This window comes from Bos indicus x Bos taurus, chromosome 11 (assembly GCF_003369695.1).
Source record: "Bos indicus x Bos taurus breed Angus x Brahman F1 hybrid chromosome 11, Bos_hybrid_MaternalHap_v2.0, whole genome shotgun sequence".
In the NCBI taxonomy this organism is placed as follows: Eukaryota; Metazoa; Chordata; class Mammalia; order Artiodactyla; family Bovidae; genus Bos; species Bos indicus x Bos taurus.
Window position 1 is genome coordinate 53,592,215 of NC_040086.1, and position 26,928 is coordinate 53,619,142.

The window sequence follows — 26,928 nt, forward strand, 5'->3', positions numbered from 1 at the left end:
TATGGGGTCGCACAGAGTCGGACACGACTGAAGTGACTTAGCAGTAGTAATAGCAGGCAAAGATAATCTACAAAATAGCTTTAAACATGACATTATATTTGACATTCAAATAAGTACTTTTCCCTTAACCAATCAATTAATAATTAAATATAAGGTAAACTTTTCAAAAAGAACTTAAATTCTTTAAGATTTTGATTAGATCATTTACCTCCATGTCCTCAAAGCAGTAGATTTCTGAAATAGCTTTCTTCTGATAGGAAAATACTTACCGTCATTTGTGTAACATCTTTACTTGCAGCACGTTTAAGTGGAAGGAACATCTCACTTTCAAATTAGGATATTGTAGTTTAAATCTTAGCTGTGTTATTATCTACATAAATTCAAGCAAATATGTTAACTTTCCTAGTCTCAGTTTCTGAAACTAAAATGTGAATATCTATGTCATAGTGTAAAAGTGTACAGAGATTGTTTACTAATAAATATATTCAACAAACACGTATTGTGAATCTATTATGTGTTAAAACATTAGTAGGTGCCAGTGTTGAATCAGTCAGCATGAGGTTACAGACATGCAGAATAGAAATACTTTAATATGTCATGGAAATAGTGGTAGTCACTGTTAAGATTCAAAACAAGAAGTTATGAGAAAGAATTTGATGGTATATACTGTAAGGTAGAAGAAAAGCTAATGATACGTAAGCTGAGATCTGAACAATATTAAGAGATTTCTGGGAAAAAAGGGGGGATATAAAGCCTCTGAGGCAAGCCAGATGGTAACTAAAGTAAGAAAAAAAATTAAAGGGAGAAATAAGTGGAGGTAATTAAAATATTCCTCAATAGATGACTGGATAAGCTAACTGTAGTGCATCTCTACAACGGAATATCATGCAGTGATAGTAAGAAATGAGCTATCAAGCCACAAAAGATATGGATAAATTTTAAATGTATATTTCTAAGTTGCAGAAGCCAGTCTGAAAGGTTACAAACAACATAATTCCAATTATTTGACATTTTGGAGAAGACAAAGCTATAGAAACAATAAAAAAAAGCAGTGGTTTCCAAGGGTTAAGGGGAAGAGAGATAAGGCAGTTTCACTAAACCAACAGTGAATTTTTAGGGTGGTGAAACTACCCTGTATGATACTATAATTGTGAATATATTACATTACATATTTGTCAAAACTCATTGAACTTTACATAAAAAGAATGAAATTTAATATATGCAAATTAAAAAGTATTCAGGAGTTCAGTGAAAAATCCAGCATGTGATTGCTGTTGCTGTTGCTGTTAAGTCACTTCAGTCGTGTCTGACTCTGTGCCACCCCATAGACGGCAGCCCATCAGGCTCCCCTGTCCCTGGGATTCTCCAGGCAGGAACACTGGAGTGGGTTGCCATTTCCTTCTCCAATGCATGAAAGTGAAAAGTGAAAGTGAAGTCGCTCAGTCGTGTCCGACTCTTCACAGCCCCATGGACTGCAGCCTACCAGGCTCCTCCATCTATGGGATTTTCCAGGGAAAAAAATAATCTGAATTATGAATGTGTAAACAAACTCCTTGAATGGGGTGGGAAAAATTTGCTGACCTAAGTAACTTTAGAAAGTAGAATCTATAAAGCTAAAGGCAAAAGATGCTTTCCACAAACACTGTACTCTAACTGGCAAAATTATGTCTCAAGGGAATATGTTAACAATTCAGATGCTTTTATTCATGTATACTGGAAATGAAAAATTAAGTAAATGGATAGTATTTGTTGTAGTTAACTTTTTCACTGTTGTAGTAGAAGGTTACTTATGAGCAAGGGAGGAAGTCATAAAAATCAATACGATAATAGATTAGAATTGACACATCAGTGTAGACTCATTTCCAGCTTAACATGGATGCATACTGCTACTATATAAATATGTATGGACGTAAGTATTAGCATATGCATATGTATTTTCATTCTCTGTAAGCTGGCAAAGCCTAAAACTAATGTTATCCCAGTAGCTATGAGCACACCTACCACCAGGTTTGGTTTCTAATAGCATTCTGTAATAAATGGAATTAGAAGTCTTTGGAGAAATTGCTGGTTCTATGGTAATGATAACCCTGCGTGCGAGACAGCAAAAGAGACACAGACGTATAGAATAGTCTTATGGACTCTGTGGGAGAGGGTGAGGGTGGGATGATTTGGGAGAATGGCATTGAAACATGTATAATATCATATGTGAAACGAATCGCCAGTTCAGGTTCAATGCATGATACAGGACGCTCCGGGCTGATGTGCTGGGATGACCCAGAGGGAACGTATGGGGAGGGAAGTGGGAGAGGGGTTCAGGACGGGGAATATGTGTACACCCGTGGTGGATGCATGTTGATGTATGGTAAAACCAATACAATATTGCAAACTAGCCTCCAATTAAAATAAATAAATTTATATTAAAAAAAAAAGACAGAGACCATAAACAAATAAGATGGACTTGGACCATCTGGTAGTACAAAGAAGAAAGGAAATAGACAAAAAAAAAAAAAAGGCAAAAGCAAAAACAAATTAATGAATACATATCAAAGGGGAACTGGACCCAACAACAAAAAGCTACTAATAATCAAAACTGGCAAATGGAAGAGAAGAGACAAATCTCCCAGTCAGAGACCAAATAATGTTTGTAAATACTCTGTCCTGAAAAATGTGGTACACAATTCCTTACTCCTCATGTGTAGTTTGTGCATAGTCACTTTCTTCCAAAGAGGAGAGTAAAAAAAGTGAGTAAAAGAAGAGTAAATTTACAGTGGAGAACTTTGACAAACACTACCTTAGCCAGATTATCAAAGTCAACATCAACAGTGATGACTCATGTTGAAAGTAGATACCTTTTATATAATGCAGTCAGAAGAACATTTTATCCCTGTGGTCTTTCCCTCCAAATCTCAAGTGTGATCATGAAAGAAAAAAAAAAAAAAAATCTGACAAATCCCATAGGGGCCAGTTTTACAAAATATCTAACCAATATTTCTCAGAATTATCAGGGTTATTATCATAAACAAAGTCTGAAAAACTATCATAGCTATAAGGAGCATAAGAAAACATGATGATTATGTCTAATGTAGTATCCTGGATGGAGCTCTGGACCAGAGAAAGAGTCCTTTGGTCAAACACTAAGAAAATGCTAACAAGATATGAACTTTGACTATTAATAATATATCAAGATAAGCTCATTAATTATAAAAAATATATCATATTAATATAAGATGTTACTGTTAGGGAAAACTGGCTGTGGAGCTTATGGGAACTCTCATACTCTTCTCAGTTTTTATGTAAATGTAAAACTGTTCTAAAAACTAAAATTTATTTTTTAAAAAATGAGACACTGGGAACATGGAAAGCTATGTAAAGGTCAGGTCACAAAGGGCTTTGTAGGCCATGAAAATATCTTTGGAAATTCTTCTCACTGCAGTGGGAAGCAACTTGATCTGTTTAAATCTGGGGTGTGATATAATTCATTTATGATTTAAAAATAGTGATAGAATTCTAGTAGCTGTGAAGAATGGATTGTAATTGAAAGTGGAGAGGGCAAGGATGTAAGGATTAAAACAGGGGCAACACTACAGAAGTTCTTGTAACAGTACAGATAAAAAATGATGGTAACTGGGAATATTTGGGTGGAAGTACATGAATTTGAAGTATATTTTCAATATAGAATGGGAAAACTTGCTTATAGCTTGTAGTTGGGTTGAGATGGAATAAATGATGGCATAGATTTCTAGCATTCTGGTAGGAGAAAATGTACAGAGATGTGTAGAACCAAGGGCAAGTGCATGGATAAAAATATGTAGAGTTTTGTTTTGGACATGTTCAGTTTGGGAAGCTTTAAGCCATGAAAGTGAAGATATTAATATCAAGCAGTCAACAGTCTGCTCAGAAGAAAGGTCAAAATAAGAAATAAAATTTGATAGTTAATGCATTGTAGATGATATTCACAAACTTTGAAATGGATGAAGTCATCTAGAAAGAAACATTACAAAACAAGAAAGATGGAACCACGAAAAACTTAAGCATTGGTTAGCTTACTAGGAGCTAGTGGAAAAGATAACGAGACACATAGTCTGGGAACACAGAAATGTTTTTCAAGAGGGGCAAGTTCTCAACTCTATTTTATGCTGCCATGAGTTCCAAAAAGATGAGAAGAGAAAATACTCTTTTGAACGCAGGCATATAGTGCTCATTTTCATATCCTTGGGCTTCCCTGATGTCTCAGATGGTAAAGAATCTGCTTGCAATGTAAGAGACCTGGGTTCAATTCCTAGGTTGGGAAGATCTCCTGAAGAAGGGCTAACCAGTCCAGCATTCTTGCCTGGTGAATTCCATGGACAGAGGAGCCTGGTGGACAACAGTCCATGGGGTCACAAAGAGCTGGGCATGACTGAGCGACTAACACTTTCACTAACACTTTCATTTCTTAAGAGTAATTTTCAGATAATAGTCTGCACAGGAATAAAGCACTGAAGATTGGAAGGTGAGGGAGTTGATATAGCACATGTTGAAATGTTTCCTTCAGAGAGTTTGAGTGTGATATAGAACAGTACATAGATCAGTAGCTGGGAGGATATATGAAATAGATGAGAGATATTTTTAGAGATATTTCATGTTGGATAGAACTGGATTCCTTAGGAAAATGAGAGGTGATAGAATGTGGAACAGAGGTGGAGATTTTTGCATTTCATGGAAAGACTTCCTTCATCATCATGAGGTGAGAGGAAGTGGATGGAAGGAGAAGACAATGATTTGTGCAAAAATTAATACTTTTAAAATATCTTGTGGTAGAAGGAGAGGGAATCTTCTAAATCTAACTAAATCTTCTAAATCTAACTAAAATCTTCTTTTAATTCTTTCTACCTTCTCAATACACATTAAGGGATATTAATTGGCTGAAAATTAAAGCAGAAGAGAAATACTATTTTTTAGAATTATGATTCAGTCATCCAATAGATACCTTTTAGAGTAAACATACTAGAGAAATATAATTAACCATCTTCTAGTGCCAAGTACTTTTTGAAGTAGATAATTGTGACATCATAGAGACAATCAAAATCAGGTAGGTTGGTGAAGAATAGAGAACGCAATTGGTTTCTTGCTTCTTAGGTGAAAGTTTTAACGAAGTAGAAAGGACTAGTAGAGATGGGTGAATTAATAAGAATGATAAATATAAGTATGGGACATAAAATACCTGCTGGATATAAAGGAAAGTAGAAGCACAATAAATGTGCTAAATACTGCATAAAAAGTCAGGGAATCAATAGATTGTAAGTGACAGCAGATTGTATTAGTAGGAATAAGTAGCACTGTTTGCCTCAACAAACAAATCCTCAGATTCTCATTGACAATACAAGAAAAGGTAGTTTCTGAGGCAAGAAAGGCTTGAAATATACTAGTGAGGACTTTATTCCATCTAGCAACTGGTTGGTTTAGAATCCCTCCATTTAGATGTCCTATCATCTCAACCTATGTCTTCCAAAGTCATTTTAGTGTAAAAGCAAGAAGTAGAAAATGCACATCCTCTCATTATCTATACTTTACCCAGAATTAACTACATGCATTGAATTGCTCTAAGGGAGTGTGTTGTATGAGTTATTTGACAGATAATTTCTAGGATTCTGAGCCCAAAGTTTACTTTCAATATCAACATTAATTACATAAACTGGAAATACAGAAAGCTATGCTGTTGTTATGCATGCATGCTCAGTCATGTCTGATTCTACTGTAGACAGCAAGGATCCTTTGTCCATGAGGTTTTCCCAGGCAAGAATACTGGAGTGGGTTGCCATTTCCTTCTCCAGCAGATCTTTCCAACCCAGGAATTGAACCTACAACTCCTATGTCTCCTGCATTGCAGGTGAATTCTTTTACCACTGAGCCATCAGAGAAGCCTATGGAATGCTTGATTCATTTTGTTGATAACTTGAAGTGATTGTTAACCACAAAAAATGACCCTGGCACTGTGGTTGAGATAGAGATGATGCAAAGAACTTTGGGGATAAATCTATAAGTTGCTAAGAACAGATGAACATTTAAATGAAGAATGTAAATTTTTGCAAGAGAAGAGGGAAGAGTAGGTTATAAGTATATGAATAAACTTGAGAATTTTAGAAAATGAAGAAATTTATGATCTGGAGGAGACACTAAGGAATGAGAATGAAGATATTCCCACCTCCTATCTTGAGATACTTTGGGTGTGAGAGGATGTAATGCATCTTCTGGAGAAGGGATTTGATAATACATCAGAAGAGAGTCAGATATTAGTTAAGGCAAAACAGTTAGAGAAATGTTCCAGAAAAAAATCTGAGACTACTAGGGAACTTGAATATGCACAAGCCAGTGAAGTGGTAAAACCTAGGAGAAAAGGCTATGATGGGATCAGGTGAAGAGACATTATATTCGTGGATCATTATGTGGATGAGATTTCAGGGAATATGAATAATCAATAACTCTGAACTCTGTAACCAAAGTAGCAGTCTGAAATACCATAGAAACATGTTAGAGAAAGAAAACTACATTGAAAATAAACATATAGGAAATAAAATATAAATTTCTTCTGTGATTAGTTTTTTCTGTTTCAACTTTTTATTCCTTTTTGCCTCTTTATCTAGTCTGCAGATTTTCTGCAAGTGAATTATTATATTCTCAATTTCTTTATATTTCCTGACCAATTATAGAATATTTCTGGACATATATCTATGTTGTCTGTGTTAAAATAACAATATAAAGGAAAGTCAATACGATTATTTGAAGTCTACTGTTTTCTTGAATCAGTTCAGTTCATTCGCTCAGTTGTGTCCAACTCTTTGTGACCCCCATGGACTGCAGCATGCCAGGCTTACCTATCTGTCACCAACTTCCAGAGCTTACTCAAACTCATGTCCATTGAATCAGTGATGCCTTCCAACCATCCCATCCTTGTTATTCAAGAAAAGAGGATAGAGGATTTTCTTGAATAACAAGATTTTGTTCTATGATATGTATTACCCACTCCACCTTATTCACATTTCTCTCTCTCTCTCTCAAGTACACACACACATTTTCTATACACAGCCGTAGACAAAAAAAGCTAAGAATTTAATGTGTTTGTTATAGGTGAGGGGGTATGGATACCAAAAATTTCCTCTCAAGATGAAATTGCCATTGATTACTCAAATAAGATTTTCAAACTCCTAAAAATCACTTGATCTGTAGTACTACAGAAAAAAATTCTTCAATATATTTCTCTTCCTCAAAAGTCAAGGGTAATGGTGAAAAATAGGGACTGTAAAAAATTTGATAGAAACCAGGACATATTCCAGTAAGCTATTTTAGACATGAGTGATATTAAAGTGAAGATAAATATGAGACATTAAAAAAAAAAAGCCTATGTATATATGTTTTGCATTTTTGTGAAAATACACAAAAAAACACAAATTCCCAAAACTTTCATGGTGGAAACTAACAACCAAGAAAATTTATGACCAGCATCTATAAAATTGAAGCTGGTTCTCTCTGCCAGTCTTATGGAGAAGGCAGTGGCACCCCACTCCAATACTCTTGCCTGGAAAATCCCATGGACGGAGGAGCCTGGTGGGCTGCAGTCCATGGGGTCGCTAAGAGTCAGACAGGACTGAGTGACTTCACTTTCACTTTTCACTTTCATGTATTGGAGAAGGAAATGGCAACCCACTCCAGTATTCTTGCCTGGAGAATCCCAGGGATGGGGGAGCCTGGTGGGCTGCCGTCTATGGGGTCGCACAGAGTCAGACACGACTGAAGCAACTTAGCAGCAGCCACTCTTATACACACCTCTTAATCCAATATTGCCAAGGGTATCAAACTTACTGTTATTCTTTTGCCTGGAAAATAGAAGGAAGCAAGTTTCCATGAAATTAAGAAATATAGTTAAAGCTATCCAATAGCGGAACAGACTGTTTACAGCAGTAGAGAGGTCCCTAATCCTAGAAATTATGAAGTCCACATGACCAAGTATTAGTTAGAATGTAGAGGTGAATCTTTCATAGGTTGATAGACCTATTGTCTACCTCTTTATTCCAAAGAATGTAAATCAAAAACCACCAATGCATGGCATTTCTGCTGATTTTGCAAGGCTCAAGTATTACTTTAACTGAATAATGGGTGATCGACATTTTCATTGATTTATTGTCAGCACAACATATGTCCAAAGCACCCTTTTTTGCCTAGACTCAGAAGACTCCATGGACAAGGTTTGCTTTGAGCTTGATTCCTCTGAAATTCATGCAGCTTCAAATAAATGTCTGCCTACTTAGAGGCTCAGCCAAACCTAGAGCTGCTGCTGACTGCTAGAGGCAAGAAACAGGCCCCATAAAGAGAGTCCCATGTACCCCTGCACCAGCAGCTGTTCTTCTGTTTCTATGGAAACATTCACCAGACAGCAGTATGCCATACTGTGCAAGTGAATAAGAAGGTATGTTCCTTTCATCACCACATCTCCTAGAGTGTAACCACTTCTAAGAATAAAAGAATGTGGTGAAAACAGTTCTTTATTCTAACAGAAAATCTGTTGAGAATGGTGAATTCTCTTCAGAAAATCTGTAGGGTTAATTTCTTTCCCCCTCTCTCACAGTTGAGCATTTCCTTCAAAACAATTTATATAAGATTGAGGAAAAAAGGAAGGAAAATAAATCACATTTATAAAGTGCCTACTGTGTACTAGACACTTTGTATGCATTTATTTTTAACATCTCCACAGGAGGAAATGGAGATTTAGGATGTACATGATTGGCTTAAAGTGGCACCACTTTCAACATAGAAAGCCAAAGCTAAAATAGGTCTAGGTCATTTTGTGAAGCCCAGTGGGTTCTTTGTTCCCGTGGTAGAAATGAAGGCCTCTTGGAGCAGACAGACAGATAGTGGGGAAAGGGCACAGGATTATGACCCAAAAAGCAGAAGCAATGAAATAAGATCAGAAAGTGACAGAAAGAAGTGATAGGGTGGATTGGGAATGGGCTGGAAGCTGGTAACAATATTAGAAATACAGGAATAGATGCAGTCCAGAATTTACTAGTATGTGACTCAAAAGTAGGTAAGCAGGTATGGAGTCAAGATGGTTAGGTGTCAGGAATCACTGTGAGATTTTGAAATTAATTTTATGATCTTTCAAGAATGCTTTAGTCTTTTGTGGACAACCATCACTCATTCCAGGGAACAATAGAGGAATAACAAATAAAACAGTGTTTTATTATAACTGAGTACTGGTTACTTTAGGGAAAAGAGCTTTGGAAAAAGGCTCACTTGATACATGGCTTCAGTATTTCCTGCCAAATGTATGCAGTGCAATCAACACGGTCAAATATTCTAAGATAAAAAGTGGTGATTGGGTAAATTAGACTAGAGTCTTAATATTAGTTGCCTTGGAGAAATATGCAAAGTTTGATGTATCACACTCCATTCTTACCATTGCTGAGGTCTTTATAAGTGATCAGTCTGAGTACAGCAGTCTTAGTAGCTCAATGTTGTTCCAGATTTCTGATGCCCACTGGAAGGAAGGAATCTCTGGGCTTCTTCCACACATCCCTCAATTTATATCAGAGAGTCTACTCCAAGGAAGTGTCAGCACTGTTTAGGACAAAGATTAGATCATGATTACTACCTCTGCTTCACATTTCTTTGACTAACAAAGCAGAAAACATGTTTTTAACATCTGCATACTGTTTTCTTCCATATGTGGAGGTATGTCCTCTAACTCCACCCTGTTCTCTCCCTGCAGTAAATTTCTAATCTCTCCTTCCCATTCATCATATAGTCTCATCAGCTCTTATTCTGTCTTTTCAGCTAAATTGTAAATTCCTTAAGGCTGAGAATTTTATCTCATTCACATTTTTATTCCAAGTATCTATCAGAGTGCGTAATATGTCACAGATTTTTTTAACTTTGTGAATTGAGTTGCAGCACCCCTGTCATTGGCTCTTACATTGCCCATTGGGTTCACATGAACAACTCTAATCTTGTTTCCACATGACAGTTTTTATATACATGAAACACCTAAAATGTCCCCTATAATTAATCTTTTGCTTTTTGATACTTACATCTGTTATTTCACTCATTTTACTTATGGCATAATATTGCATTTGTTTATCACGTTGACAGCTTTGTTTTTAGTGTTTCTGTTAAAGTGTGACACCCCCCGAGGGGAAGATTAGCTGAGAGGGATGTACCACCAAATTCTCTTTCCCATAAATGTGTTTGACTCTAATCCTATGTATGGGTATCTTATTCTCACAGGCAGATGAAAAAGCTAAAAATCTTGATGAGAAGGAGTGCCCTATTTCTTTCACTTTGTCCCTATTAAACCTTTTTCTTATGAATTTCAAATTCCTTCTCCTTTAAGATATATTTATCTTTTGGTACTCGTGTCCTCCCTTTATACCAATTTCCAATTTCTCATTTCCAACAAGAGCTTTTCATTTCAAATGCTGATATGCATGAATTTTGTTGTCTAGATAATGCCTATTATTTATTTAGCCCTCTTCTTTTGATCAGGCTGCACACAGAAATCTAAAGGAAAGCAATCTTCTCTTGAGAAGTAGAACCAAAAATATTCAGTTTTGCATTGAAGGTTTTCTATCACTTTTATCTAAGGAATTTCTCTATCCTACATTCATATCCAAATATCTCATCCCTCTGTATGCCCCACACTGTAGCCAAAAGTGCTTTCCCTAGCTCTAAGAGTGTGCATTTCCACCCATTTGATATGACCATATTCATTCTCTCTAGAACAAGTCTAAATATGATTGATAAAACCCTATTCAAACTATTTTATTCTTTTTCTCTATTCTTGCTTCCCAGTGCTTTCAAAAAGCACCTTATCTATCTAATATATCTATGGTTGTTGTTTAACCACTAACTTGTGTCCAACTCTTTGAAATTTTATGGATTGCATACCAGGCTCCTCTGTGGGATCTCCTATCTGTGGGATTTCCCAGGCAAGAATACTGGAGTGGGTTGCTATTCCCTTCTCCAGGGGATCTTCCCAACACAGGGATCGAACCCATGTCTCTTGCGTTGGCAGGATGGTTATTTATCACTGAGCCACCAGGGAACCCCTATCCCCATATGTGTATTTATACATATACATTATACAATGTAAATTATATATATATATGTGTGTGTGTGTGTGTGTATTTTTTCTCACACAGTGGGCAATCCACATGTTGGGGATGAGTCATCAAAAAGTATCTGCTTCTAAGAGCACATGATTATTAGCAGAGGTTAGCCTATCAAGAACTTCTGGACTAGAGGTTGCCCTCATGTCTACATAGACCTTGGGGACTTCTCCAACATGGCCATTTGCTTATTGAAGTGTGTAAGCCAAGACAATAGAGACAGAGTGCTAACACGAGTCACTATTCTTATTAACCTAATAATAGACGTGATACTCCATCACCTTTGCCACATTCTGTTATTAATAGTTAAAAGTGAATCATTTGGTCCCGCCTACATACAAAGGGGCAGAAATGAATACCAGACAGTTATCACTGGGGGCATCTTAGAAGTCTACCAAGAAGGATTTAGTTGGGATTGTATACCTGGTTAACTTGATAGTGATAAGTGCATGCTTGCTTAATTGAACCAATGTACTTCATATGTTTCTATTAGTAGGTGACAATTTAAAATGTGAAATTTTCAAGGTCATATTCAATTTTTTTAAAAAACATGTTTAAAGATAACAAAGCCTAAAACTATAAAGGTAAGAGGTCACTGACTTTTTATATATTAATTGTATCTCATATTTGTTTCTATAAGTCTCTTTCTAACCATAGTAAAATGTCGATATCTTTCTATTCTTTCTTGATCTCTAATAATTTCTTTTATTGCTATAAAGCAAAGCATGAAAACAGGTTCTGTGCCATATCTTTTTATGACCTGTATTTGTTGCTATTATCAATTCTGATTACCCCTTAACAGGATCAATTTCTACTGTTTTATTTGCCTTAATGAATACTGTTAAAATGGTATTAAAAAGAAATTAAACTGAAATTCAATGATAATAGCAATACAGTATAGTAGCACTTTCTCATTAAGGCTTTTCATACTAATATGAACTCCTGCATCTTTCAGTTTACATACAACTTCATCCTTCAGTTTCAGTTCAGTTCAGTCTCTCAGTAGTGTCCAATTCTGCAACCCCATGAACTGCAGCACACCAAGCCTCCCTGTGCATCAGCAACTCCCAGGGTCCACCCAAATCCATGTCCATTGAGTCAGTGATGCCATCTGACCATCTCACCCTCTGTTGGCCCCTTCTCCTCCTGCCCTGAATCTTTTCCAGCATCAGGGTCTTTTCAAACGAATCAGCTCTTCGCATCGGGTGGCCAAAGTATTGGAGTTTCAGCTTCAACATCAGTCCTACCAATGACCCAGAACTGATCTCCTTTAGGATGGACTGGTTGAATCTCCTTGCAGTCCAAGGGACTCTCAAGAGTCTTCTCCAACACCACAGTTCAAAAGCCTCATTTTTTTGGCACTCAGCTTTCTTTATAGTCCAACTCTCCATCCATACATGACCACTGGAAAAACCATAGCCTTGACTAGATGGACTTTTGTTGGCAAAGTAATGTCTCTGATTTTCAATATGCTGTCTAGGTTGGTCATAACTTTCCTTCCAAGAAATAAGCATCTTTTAAGTTCATGACTGCAATCACCATCTGCAGTGATTTTGGAACCCAGAAAAATAAAGTCAGCAACTGTTTCCACTGTTTCTCCGTCTATTTGCCATGAAGTGATGGGACCGGATGCCATGATCTTAGTTTTCTAAATGTTGAGCTTTAAGCCAACTTTTTCACTCTCCTCTTCCCAAATGCATCCTATGCTAACTTAAAATAGAACTCATTATAGGCATTATAAACTGTTTGGTTGTTATATACCTGAACATCTTATCAGTCTTAAAATTATGCCCAAGTTTAATGGCCTACTTAGACTTTGTGTTGCTGAATTCCTCATATCCACATCAGTAAGTCACTTGACCTCTACTGTAGGGTTTATTTCTGTTTTGTCCCAAATTATTGAACCTGCATTGGTACTCAGGAAGTATTGTATGGAGTTGTATAGCATAAGCTTAAGAGCTTACTATTAAGTCTTGTAATCTACTGTCTCAGTCCATACTGACTGGATTCTGTTATAATCCCCAAGGTTTTTGGTGTTAATATGTCTGTTCTATGGACTTCTGCCATAGAGAGAATTCCTAACTTACACTTGGTCGTTTTTGCTTCTACCCTATAAGCTAAACTTTCTCAATGGCTAGGTTTCTTCCATTAAATCCCAGTTTTCTTGTAACTAAGTCTCCAACCACACTAGCAAGCTAATGCTCAAAATTTTCCAAGCCAGGCTTCAACAGTACATGAACTGTGAACATCTAGAAGTTCAAGCTGGATTTAGAAAAGGCAAAGGAACCAGAGATCAAATTGCAAACATCCACCGGATCATCAAAGAAGCAAGAGAGTTCCAGTAAAACATCCACTTCTGCTTTATTGACTATGCTAAAGCATGTGACTGTGTGGATCACAACAAACTGTGGAAAATTCTTAAAGAGATGTGAATACCAGACCACCTGACCTGTCTCCTAAGAAATCTATATGCAAGTCAGGAAGCAACAGTTAGAACTGGACATGGAACAACAGAATGTTTCCAAATAGGGAAAGGAGTACATCAAGGTTGTATATTGTCACCCTGCTTATTTAACTTCTATGCAGAGTATATCATGTGAAATGCTGGACTGGATGAAGCACAAGCTGGATTCAAGAGTGCTGGGAGAAATTTCAATAACCTCAGATATGCAGATGATACCACCCTTATGGCAGAAAGTGAAAAAGAATTAAAGAGCCTCTTGATGAAAGTGAAAGAGGAGAGTGAAAAAGTTGGCTTAAAACTCAGCATTCAGAAAACTAAGATCATTCATCTGGGCCAATCACTTCATGGCAAATAGATGGGGAAACAATGGAAATAGTGGCTGACTTTATTTTGGGGGGATCCAAAGTCACGGCAGATGGTGACTGAAGCCATAAAATTAAAATACACTTGTTTCTTGGAAGGAAAGCTATGATCAACCTAGACAGCATATTAAAAAGTAGAGACATTACTTTTCCAACAAAGGTCTGTCTTGTCAGAGCTATGATTTTTTTCAGTATTCATGTTGGATGTGAGAGTTAGACTATAAAAAAAAGCTAAGGATCAAAGAATTGATGCTTTTGAACTGTGGTGTTGGAGAAGACTCTTGAGAGTCCCTTGGACTGCAAGGAGATCCAACCAGTCTGCCTCAAAGGAAATCAGTCCTGAATACTCATTGGAAGGACTTATGCTGAAGCTGAAACTCCAATACTTTGGCTGCCTGATGTGAAGAAGTGACTCACTAGAAAAGACTCTGATGCTGGGAAAGATTGAAGGTGGGAGGAGAAGGGGACAACAGAGGATGAAATGGTTGGATGGCATCACTGACTCAATGAACATGAGTTTGAGTAAGCTCTGGGAGTTGGTAATGGACAAGGAAGTCTGTCGTGCTGCTGTCCATGGGGTCACAAAGAGTCAGACACGATTGAGCAACTGAAATGAGCTGAAGTCTCCAACTTCAATTTCTCTCTCACTTTTAAATTTCCTTTTTACTGAATATGTACTGAATATTTCTTGGCTAGACAGATTCTTCAAATATAGCAATACATTAGTATCTTTGATGATTTATTGATTTGTAATTTGGGAAGTTCATATTTCACTTCAATTATTTTAGCATATATTCATTTCCCTCAAAGTAGTGGAATATTTTTGCTTTTGATTTCAAGTCTCTGATTTTAGGATATGCCATAATTCCAAGTTTTGCACTTTCTTTCCAGCCCTAGTCCATTCGAACTTCACCCAGCAGTCAATGATGAAATCCTGGTCTCTGAGGCTCAGTCCTTTGACCTGAGACATTGAAAACCCAACCTACCATTATATGGAGAGATTTCCTTTCACTGGTCAGTGGAGTCAGTTACAGACTGGGATGGATAAAACACTTGGACAGTACATTTATTACATAGTGTTTGTACTCCACTTCATAACATTGATCTATTGTAGATAAATCAAATAGTAGTGATTAATTGAGATTTGTTTTATTTTTATTATATTCGAAGTCTTAATTCAAGTGGTTTCTGGCCTTGATTCAGTGACTTAAGGGAAACAGGGCTGAAGTCTGAGAGTTTCTTTGGAGTTTGGGATGAGCAGAAGCAAAGTAGTATATATTGTTGTATTCAGTTGCTAAGTCAAGTCCAACTCTTTGTGACCCAATGATTGCAACACACCAGGCAACCCCGTCCTTCACTACCCCCTGGAATTTTCTTAAATTCATGTCTGTTGAGTCAGTCATGCTATATAACCATCTCATCCTCAGCCACTCCCTTTTCCTTTAGCCTGCAATCTTTCCCAGAATCAGGGTCTTTTCCAGCGAGTGGATTCTTTGCATCAAAAGGCTAAAGATTTGGAGCTTCAGCTTTAGCATCAGTGCTTCCAAAGTGTATTCAGGGTTGATTTCCTTTAAGATTGACTGGTTTGACCACCATGCAGTCCAAAGGATTTTCAAGAGTCTTCTCCATCACCCCAGTTTGAAAGCATCAATTTTTCAACACTCTTCCTTCTTTATAGTCCAACTCTCATACAAACACTTTTTGTAATCTAGTCCTTTCTTCTTTCTATGATGACTAAAGCAGGGATGACCATCTTGATACAACAGAAAAAAATCTGAGAAACTCTTCCACTGAATCCCAGTTTCTCTACTTTTGTTAAAAAAAAAAAAAAAGTCCTTCTCCAAAACTCTACTCAAGTGTTGCTTATTTTGACAAGATTTTTCTGACTTACTCAGGAAATATAAACGATCTTCCCTTTGTTCCACCAATGTGTTTGTGTGTGTGTATGTGTGTGTGTGTGTGTGTTTGTGCTCACTTGTGTCAGATTCTTTGCAACCCCATGGACTGTAGCCCACCAGGCTCCCCTACTCATGGAATTTCTATAAAGAATAGTAGAGTGGGGTGCTACTTCCTAATACAGGAGATCTTCCCAATCCAGGGTTCATACCCATGTTTCTTGCATCCCCTGCATTGGCAGGTTGATTCTTTACCATTGAGCCACCTGGGAAGCCCTTGACCCAGCCTATGAATACTTTATGATATGGGTCACTGTGGACTGTATGTTGTTATGTTGTATTACTTTTTAATCTGGTCCCTTTCTGCCTCTTACCATTTGAACTACCTCTATGAAACCAATGCTTAATTAAATGTCTGATACATGATTAATTTGCTCCCAAAAGTTAATAAATGTATAGACCAATAGAAAGATGAAAAGAAAGAATGAAGTGGAGATAAAAGGTGCAAACCCTATTTTAACAGTGAATTTTTTAAGTAGAGTAGCTCAACAAGCTTGTAAATGAAGTCAATGTCAGTACAACTACAGTTAAACTTTTATCTACCCCAAAATGATTCTGTTTATCACAAACTTCTTTATTTTGGGTGGGAAGTATTGTCAGAAATTTATAGACTCCATGATGGTTTTAATGCAATTCTGGACAACACAGCAGCATTTAATGAATATATATATATATATATATATATATATATATATATATATATATATATATTCATCTTGTGATCAAATATATTTTGCTAAGAAAAAAGAAAAATAAAAATTCAAAATAGGAACAACTGTGTGCTATTATTTATATAAAGATAAACAAAATATATATCTGTATGTGCACATGTGTTAATTTGTATATTAGTAGAATAGCTCTGCAGTAGAATGGCTACCAGTAGAATAGCTCTGAACAGTGGTTATCTTTGATAAGAATACTATGTGGCCTAGGTGACATGTGTAATTTATACAAATTTCACAGTTTACTTTTTTTCTAATTTGTTAGTTTTATTCCATGCAAATATTTCCAGAATTAAACATTGAGGTTAATTCCAGAAAGACATCTATCTCTATTTCACTGACTATGCTAAAGCCTTTGACTATGTGGATCATAACAAACTGTGAAAACTCTCAAAGAGATGGGAATAGAAGATCAGCTTACCTGTCTCCTGAGAAACCTGTATGCAGGTCAAGAAGCAACAGTTAGAACCTTGTATGGAACAACTGACTGGTTCAGAATTGACAAAGGAATACAGCACGGCTGAATGTTGTCATCCTGCTTATTTAACTTGTACACAGAGCACATCATGTGAAATGCCAGGCTAGATGAGTTATAAGATGGAATTAAGATTACCAGGAGAAATATCAACAGCCTCATATATGAGGGTAATACCCCTCTAATGACAGAAAACAAAGAGGAACTAAAGAGCCTCTTGATGAGGGTGATAGAGGAGAGTGAAATATATAGGCTGGAAACTCAATATTTAAAAAAAAAAAAAAAAAAACTAAGATTATGGCATCCTGTCCTATCACTTCATGTCAATTAGAAGGGGCAAATGTGGCAGTAGTGACAGGTTTCCTCTTCTTCAGTTCCAAAATTACTGCAGCCATGAAATTAGAAGACAATTTCTTCTTGGCATGAAAGTTGTGACAAACATAGACATTGTGTTAAAAATCAAAGATACCACTTTGTTGACAAAATTCTATATAGTCAAGGCTGTGGTCCTTCCAGTATTCATATACTGGTGTGAGAGCTAGACAATAAAGAAGGCAGAGTGCTGAAGAGTTGATGCTTTTGAACTGCAGTGCTGGAGAAGACTCAAATATTCCTTGGACAGCAAGGAGATCAAATCAATCAATCTTTTTATTTTATTTTATTTTTTAACTTTACAGTATTGTATTGGTTTTGCCATATATCAACATGAATCCACCACAGGTATACACGTGGTCCCCATCCTGAACCCTCCTCCCTCCTCCCTCCCCGTACCATCCCTCTGAGTCGTCCCAGTGCACCAGCCCCAAGGGAATCAACCCTGAACACTCTTTGGGAAGGACTGATGCTGAAGCTTAGGCTCCATACTTCGGCTACCTGATGTAAACAGCTGACTCATTGGAAAAGACCCTGATGCTGAGAATGATTGAAGGCAGAAGATGAAGAGGGAAACAGAGGATTAGATGTTGGATGGCATTACTGATTCACTGGGCATGAACCTGGACAAACTCCAGGAGATGGTAAGGGACAGAGAAGCATGGTGTGCTGTGGTTCATGTGATTACAAAGGGTTGGAAAAAACTTGGTGACTGTACAACAAACATTGACTAAGGAAATATGATCAGCCAAATTATGTTGAACATAGAAAATTTAAAAAAAAGCATCAAATGATGGATAAATTTTTGCATGTTTTTGAGCTGAATCACCCAAAATTTGCATCCACCATGAAGAATTTTAGATACATTCATATTTCATTTTTAACCGGACCACTAGGCTGTCTAAACAAAACAAATAGGCCTGTTTTGCTGATTTTTCCTTTGTGAACCAACTAAATTTACTCATTTGAGAAAATGTTCTATCATCACATATGCAGAGTTCATGGTTTCATCTTTACCAATGATAAAGCAAAATCATTGGTTCATAATTTGTACAGACACACAAACATAAATGATCTTGTTTCTTCATAATGTTCATTACTCAAGCCATTGCTTTTCTCAAGTTCTTCATCCACTTGGTGAAATTAAACCAAAGCAAGATAGTGGGAAATGTCAAAAAGAAGCAAGATTACCCTGACAAAAGAAATAAAATGTTTTTTGCTAACTCTTCTATCAGTGGCAGATTGTTCCCAGCAGAGGCATATTTCAGAAATCAAAAGTTAACTTTTGAGATGATTTATAAAGCAGAGATAGGTCATAGCTATCCAAAGTAAATCCATTGAGAAATATTGACAAAGCAACCATTCCTACCCTTTCATCACATCCTACTGCTTAAATGGGAACCTATTCTTCTCAAGAGGACACTATCAGACTGAACTGCTGGTCTTTTGAATGGAGTTATAGCTTTGCTGGTGTGAACTCATTCTCTACAATGGTTTGCTATCAGCTATGAATCTCCATTCACTTCGGGGAAGCTGTAGTTCTCGAAGCACTAGACGCTGCACCCGAATGGCTTCTATTGACAACAAATCTTTAGCAATAGGAGTCAAAGAAAGAAAGAAAACTCTCCTAGTCATAATACCTGCAGCTTAAACCAAATATAACATTGCAGTCAGTATAGTAGGTTGAATGGTTGGGTTCCTTAACACTCCTTTCCAGATAGAAAAAACTTAATGACACTTCTTGAGTGAAACTTTCTTTTGCTTCTCACATTTCTCCTTAGCCACAGGCTTCCCCTACAAATCTAGCTCTAAACTGATCTGTTATGTCTCAGAGCGGCTCCAAATACCAGATACAGCATGATTTCTTTTTCTTTTTTTAATTAGAGTATAATTGCTTTACAATGTTGTATTAGTTTTTATTTTATGACAAAGTGAATCAGCTATATACAGTCATATATCCCTTCCTTCTTAAACCTCCCTCCCATTTCCCCCCATCCTATCCCATCCCTCTAGGTCATCACAGACCACTGAGACAAGCTCCTTATGCTATAATGCTGCTTTCCAATAGTTATCTATTTTATAAATGGTAGTGTATGTATGTCATTGTTACACTCAGTTTGGTGCACCTTCCGCACCCACCCCACATGCCCATAAGTCTGATCTTTACATCTGTGTCTCTATTCTTGCCCTGCAAGAAGGTGCATCAGTACCATTTTTCTAGATTCCTGTTAGCTAAGCCTGAACTCTAATTACACAGATGAAACCTTAAACATGGCCACCTTAATAATGCCCTCTTGAAACTAAGCAGAACCCTGTGTCTCCCTTCTCCCCAAATAAAAAGCTTCCTCCATGTCCCTTGCCTTTTTTGTAGAAAAGCTGACATCGCCCAAGCCTCCCTGAGTCACAAAAGAGAGAATTCAAGCAGTCAATGATTAGGACAATTGAGACGCAGACTCAATGTCTGATGTACATTCTAGAGTCATTTTACAGATACTATAATTGCCACCAGAAGAAAAAAACTAACTGCATGATGACCAGACTACAGCCATGGCATAAACTGCTCCATCCTGATCAATACTGAATGTATGGCTAGGGCAATTTGAAGAACTGGCCATAAGAGAATGGAATTAGCACTATTGCTCATAGTAATCTATATCTTTGTGGGCATGAAAATAAATGTAGTTTGCGTTCTCTGTATAGATAAGCAGGCATCTAAAATTGTCAGTGAAGAGATGCTACAGACCCAGGTTGGCATCTTCCACTCCAAAAATAAAATGCCCTAATGTTAGCATTGGGGAAACAGTGGAAACAGTGCCAGTCTTTATTTTTGGGGGGCTCCAAAATCACTGAAGATGGTGACTACAGCCATGAAATTAAAAGACTCTTACTCCTTGGAAGGCAAGATATGACCAAACTAGATAGCATATTGAAAAGCAGAGACATTACTTTGCCAACAAAGGTCCATCTAGTCAAGGCTATGGTTTTTCCTGTGGTCATGTATGGATGTGAGAGTTGGACTGTGAAGAAGGCCGAGGGCCGAAGAATTGGTGCTTTTGAACTGTGGTGTTGGAGAAGACCCTTGAGAGTCCCTTGGACTGCAAGGAGATCCAACCAGTCCATTCTAAGGGAGATCAGTCCTGGGTGTTGTTTGGAAGTACTGATGCTAATGCTGAAACTCTGATACTTTGGCCACCTCGTGCAAAGAGTTGACTCATTAGAAAAGACTCTGATGCTGGGAAGGATTGGAGGCAGGAGGAGAAGGGGAAAACAGAGGATGAGATGGCTGGATGGCATCACCGACTCGATGGACGTGAGTTTGGGTGAACTCTGGGAGTTGGTGATGGGCAGGGAGGCCTGGTGTGCTGCAATTCATGGAGTCACAAAGAGTCAGACACGACTGAACAACTGAAATGAACTGAATGTTAGCAAGAAGAATTTACAGAAGATGGGTCTTTCACTCATTATCTCATAGAAATAGAATGATGTTCTTGTAAGTGGGGGCTTGTAAGCAGCTTTTTGCAGGAGAGAGCTCTTATGGAATGAGTTTTCTGCAAGATGCCTTGTTTGTCTTGTCACTTTAACAAAAGAATACTGTAACTAACCTTAAACCAGACACCCTCCCACCCCACGTTCTACTCATCACTGGCCCAAGCACACTTTTTAGATTTTTTGGTCACACAATATCTTGCTGTTGTTTCTTTACAACAATACCAGTTGTTTCTTTCTGTAGATCTAAGATGTAAAAATAAATAATAGGCAATTAACAGATCCCTGGCTTCTTCAATAGTCTTGCAAACAAATCATGTGAATGAGATAGCATTTAAAGAAAGATCACAAGGAGTAGACAAGCCTGCACATGATGGGAGATGGCAGTGACTCTACCCCTTCTCTCAATGATTAACTTGAAATTACGTTCCCTTTCCTTTTAAAACCTTCCATGGCCAAGTAGATTCTTCAGAGTTGGTTTTGAGACATCAGTCCACCTTCTCCCCAGATTGCTGGTTTTCTGATTAAAAGCAATTTTTTTTCCCCACTTCTACCAACACTTCCTTCTCAAATATTGATTTTCAAGTGATGAGCAGGCAGATCTGAATTTGGTAACATTTTCATGAAAACTGGTAACACAGTGAATGTATAGGAATCCCTCCAAAACTACTCCCAGAAAAGACCCTGAAAACCCAGGAGTGTGTTGCAAAGTAGACACTGCAAAATAACTTCAAAAAATATTTAGTTAAGATGAGTTATTTTAGAATATTCAGAAGACTATCCTGTTTCTTTATGAAATAAAAGCTGTATGTAAAATGCTATCTTATAGTATCTAGGAGCACCTACCCAGTTTGACATATTTTTACATTCACTTCCTCCTTTAGTCTTCACAGCAACATCAGTGATAAGTTAGATTTTTTCAAATGCAACTCTGAGGCAGAGTTTAATAGAGAGGAGTTAATAGGATAAACATGAATACATCTCAGCATGACAAAAGAGAAGCCTGGTTGCATAGCAGACTCAAACAACCACTGAGACCAGCCCCAAGACAGGACTGAGGCTATGCTATCCCTTGAGAATTGTCTTATATGGCCTGAAATGGCCAAACCTTTATATCACTGTTTGCATCAGTTGCTCATATTAGCTGTCCGCAGAAGATTCTGGCCTTAGGGGAGGTGGCACCTGAGGCAATCCTTGAAGAGACTGATGGCTGAAGGCTGCCTGTACTTAACACTACCATCAACCAGGGTAACAAGTCTTTCTTTGAAGGAGAATCTGGGCACCATTTCTCTGTGTTCATTATAACATCTTTTTTAAAATAGGGGAGACATTAAAAGAAATTAATGTGTATGCGATCTCTTTCCAAATGATAGACCCAGAAACCACAAGAGAACTTGTGGATTCCAAGTCTACAGCTCTTACCAATACTCCAAGCTTCCTCTTCAGAACTTAAAAAAAAAAAAAATAAAAAGGAAACCTCTTTAATAGTTTCCTATTTAGACAATGCTTGTAACCTCCTCCTTAAAAACCACTTTACCTTCTTTCTATCTCAGTGTTTTTCAGAATGTTTATCATATTGACTTATTTTCCTTTGTCTCAGAATAATCATCTGTGCTTCTTTTTGAAAAATCCATTACCTGAACATTTCTTACATCTTACCTATTTCTTAATAACCTGAAAACTTGCCACATCAATTATTCTTTATAACTGATATTCAATTTTCCCCTCACTTCTTATATTTCTCATCACATCTAACATGCATTCAAGGCTTCCTTTTTCTGAAAGAGAACTTTCTCTATGATATCCCTTAATCCACTGCCTCTGCTTGAACCCACTTGATGGTAGTTTCTAGAGTGTTTGAAATCTAGCTTTATCCCCATTGTCTATACTCAAACTGTTTCTCACAGTGCACTGCTGACACAGAAATTTGCCAGTGAAATTCTTTTTTACCTTTTGTCTTCTTTCTGAAAAAATCAGTCATTCCTCCTCCCCCACTTTTTTTTTTTCTCACATCTTTGCATCTTTCATTGCCCTTTTAATCTTTTCTTAAAACCTCTGGCCTCCTCTCTAAACACTGAAATTTCCCACATTTCTATCTCCTACTTCTTAGTGGTTTTGGTCCAGTGGTAAGTTCATTTTCAATATATGATTACATATTATAGTTTATGACAGGAATTTACAACCTTATTGTTGCACAAATGGACATAATTTTCAAACAATGGTCAAGTAATCTCCCTATGTTTGAAATGGCAATATACTATAATTGTTTAATGTTTTACATTTATTGAGTTCTTTCCTAACATCTTATTTTCCCTTTATCATCCTAATTATTCTTAAACACTGCAGAATCTCAAATTATTTACTTTATTCACATATTTTAATTTAGTGTATATGTAATGATCTTATTAGGTCCTTGAAAATTCATCTGTAACCACCTATGTATAGAATATTGAAGGCATTAAAAATGTTTTTTTGATGATTTAGATAAACTAAACAACATTGATTAAAGGGCCCAAGGAAATGTTCCTTGACAGACATGAAACTAAGCCTTCAACAATTATTTCTGGAGTGTGTATTATGTGGCAGGTGATGAGCTAGTTGTAGAAGGCACAGAAAAACAAGGAGATTTCTGTACCACGGGAATATATGAATAGTGCTAAGATATACATAGGCGTTGTATTATAGTCAAGTTCTATGATACAGCACTAAATAAACATATATGTGGAATTGTGTAGCCACCAAAACTTTGAATTAGTCTAAGGTTCACAGCATATTATATTGCTTTTTATTTTCCCATTGTTTAATTTTGATTTTATGCCCTCAGTTTTATGTAAGATGCTTCTCTGTATATATAAAACATATAACACATCTAAACACATACACACTCAACATATATATACACATGCCCATTTAAGATATATGCTATTCAGAAAAATAATAGGATGGTGTTCCCACATTATTGTGCAGTACAAATCAGCCAGGTTGAATAAATGATTGATTATAAGCACAGAGAATTATTGTAGTAAACTGTTCTGGCAGCGTTCTATGTATGCTACTGAATATTTAAAAATAGTATCAAAACTGGTTTATTAAAGGAGTAAAATGAACGAATGAATGCTGTTGAATACTTTTATAAATGAAAGGACTCATCAAACAAATTCTCAGAACTGTGTTGAGAAGCATAAAATTAACAGTTATAGCAATATTTTATACATATTGTTGCTCTAAAACAAATAGAATGTCAATTATTTCTCCAGTAAAAATGGAATTATTCAGGATCAGCAAAGAATTGCATTTGTGGTCTGCAACCATTGCATTGAGCCACTTGCAAGGCCCCAGTAGGAAGAGGAGAACTATTTTATAGGGCATAAGGAGATGGGAATTCCATAGTAAACAGAGCCTGTGGCTTTCCACTGACTGAGTCTTGAGAGCCTCTCTTTGGCAGAGTTCTTGCTAGGAAGAAAAAAAAAAGACTTTTCCCATTGGGATCTGCTATCATCTTAAGGCATGAAAGCTCCTCTTTTGGGACTCTAAAATTTAATTGATATTTATGTCTGTTAATATTTAACCCCCACCACACACAACACACAACAATAGTTATTTTCATGATTATTTCTGGCTCAGTTTGTTACATGTGTAAGGGTGAAATGTGTGTTTATTTTGTCAGTGAAAAATGTTGCCTGCCATATCAGTAAATGGAAAGTGAAGTCAAGTGGGCCTTAGAAAGCATCATTATGAACAAAGCTAGTGGAGGTGATGGAATCTCAGTTGAGCTATTTCCAATCTTAAAAGATGATGCTGTGAAAGTGCTGCACTCAATATGCCAGCAAATTTGGAAAACTCAGCAGTGGCCACAGGACTGGAAAAGGTCAGTTTTCATTCCAATCCCAAAGAAAGGCAATGCCAAAGAATGCTCAAACTACCACACAATTGCATCCATCTAACGGCACCCCACTCCAGTACTCTTGCCTGGAAAATCCCATGGATGGAGGAGCCTGGTAGGCTCCAGTCCATGGGGTCGCTAGGAGTCAGACACGACTGAGCGACTTCACTTTCATTTTCATGCATTGGAGAAGGAAATGGCAACCCACTCCAGTGTTCTTGCCTGGAGAATCCCAGGGATGGGGGAGCCTGGTGGGCTGCCGTCTCTGGGGTCGCACAGAGTCAGACATGACTGAAGCGACTTAGCAGCAGCAGCAACATGCTAGTGTGGAGAAGGAAATGACAACCCACTCCAGTGTTCTTGCCTGGAGAATCCCAGGGATGGCAGAGCCTGGTGGGCTGCTGTCTATGGGGTCGCAGAGAGTCGGACACGACTGAAGCAACTTAGCAGCAGCTGCAGCAACATACTAGTAAAGTTATGCTCAAAATTCTCCAAGCCAGGCTTCAACAGTACATGAACGATGAAATTCCAGATATTCAAGTTGGATTTAGAAAAGGCAGAGGAAGCAGACATCAAATTGCCAACATCTGTTGGATCATTGAAAACAAGAAAGTTCCAGAGAAACATATATTTCTGCTTTACTGACTATGCCAAAACCTTTGACTGTGTGGATCACAACAAACTGTGGAAAATTCTTATAGAGATGGGAATACCAGACCACCTGATCTGCCTCCTGAGAAATCTATATGCAGGTCAAGAAGGAACAGTTAGAACTGGACATGGAAAAACAGACTGGTTCCAAATCTGGAAAGGAGTAGGTCAAGGCTGTATAATGTCACCATGCTTATTTAACATATATAGAGAGTACATCATGAGAAACACTGGGCTGGATGAAGCACAAGCTGGAATCAAGATTGCCAGGAGAAATATCAATAACCTCCAATATGCAGATGACACCACCCTTATGACAGAAAGTGAAGAACTAAAGAGCCTTTTGATGAAATTGAAAGAGGAGAGTGAAGAAGTTGGCCTAAAGCTCAACATTCAGAAAACAAAGACCATGGCATCCGGTCCCATCACTTCATGACAAACAGATGGGGAAACAGTGGAAACAATGACAGACTTCATTTCTGGGGCTCCAAAATCACTGTAGATGGTGACTGAAGCCATGAAATTAAAATACACTTGCTCCTTGGAAGAAAAGTTATGACCAGCCTAGACAGCATATTAAAAAGCATAAACATTACTTTACAAATAAAGGTCTGTGTAGTCAAAGCTATGGTGTTTGCAGTAATCATGTATGAATGTGAGAGTTGGACTATAAAGAAAGCTGAGTGCCAAGGAATTGATGCTTTTGAACTGTGGTGTTGGAGAAGACTCTTGAGAGTCCCCTGGACAGCAAGGAGGTCCAACCAGTCCATCCTTAAAGGAGATCAGTCTGAGTGTCCATTGGATGGACTGATGTTGAAGCTGAAACTGCAAATCTTTGGCCACCTGATGTGAAGAACTGACTCATTTGAAAAGACCCTGATGCTCTGAAAGATTGAAGGTTGGAGGAGAAGGGGATAATAGAGGATGAGATGGTTGGATGACATCACTGACTCAGTGGACATGAGTCTGAGTAAACTCCCGGAGTTGGTGATGGACAGGCAGCCCTGGCATATTGCTATCCATGGGCTCACAAAGAGTCGGACATGAATGACTGACTAACTGAACTGAACTGGTATCAATAAATAAAGAATATTTCAGCCATCAAACCATCACATGATAGCTGCCCCCTACAGTAAGCCTCAGGGAAACTTAGGATCGAAATGTAATGTGTACTAACAAGCAGTCAACTACTGCAACCACTTCCCAGCAGTGCACCCTCAGGAGCTCAAGATGAGAAAACACAGGATACTGGCCCCACATAACTGAAATCACATAAAAGTAGTAATTTCAATGAGCCCAGATTCTTGCATTTTCCCATACATAAAAAAGCACTAACATCTTTAACTTGAGATATCTGACCTTCTTTAATTAATAGTAATCTTTTGAAGTTCCAACCACTGGGCCTTTGTAGCAAAAG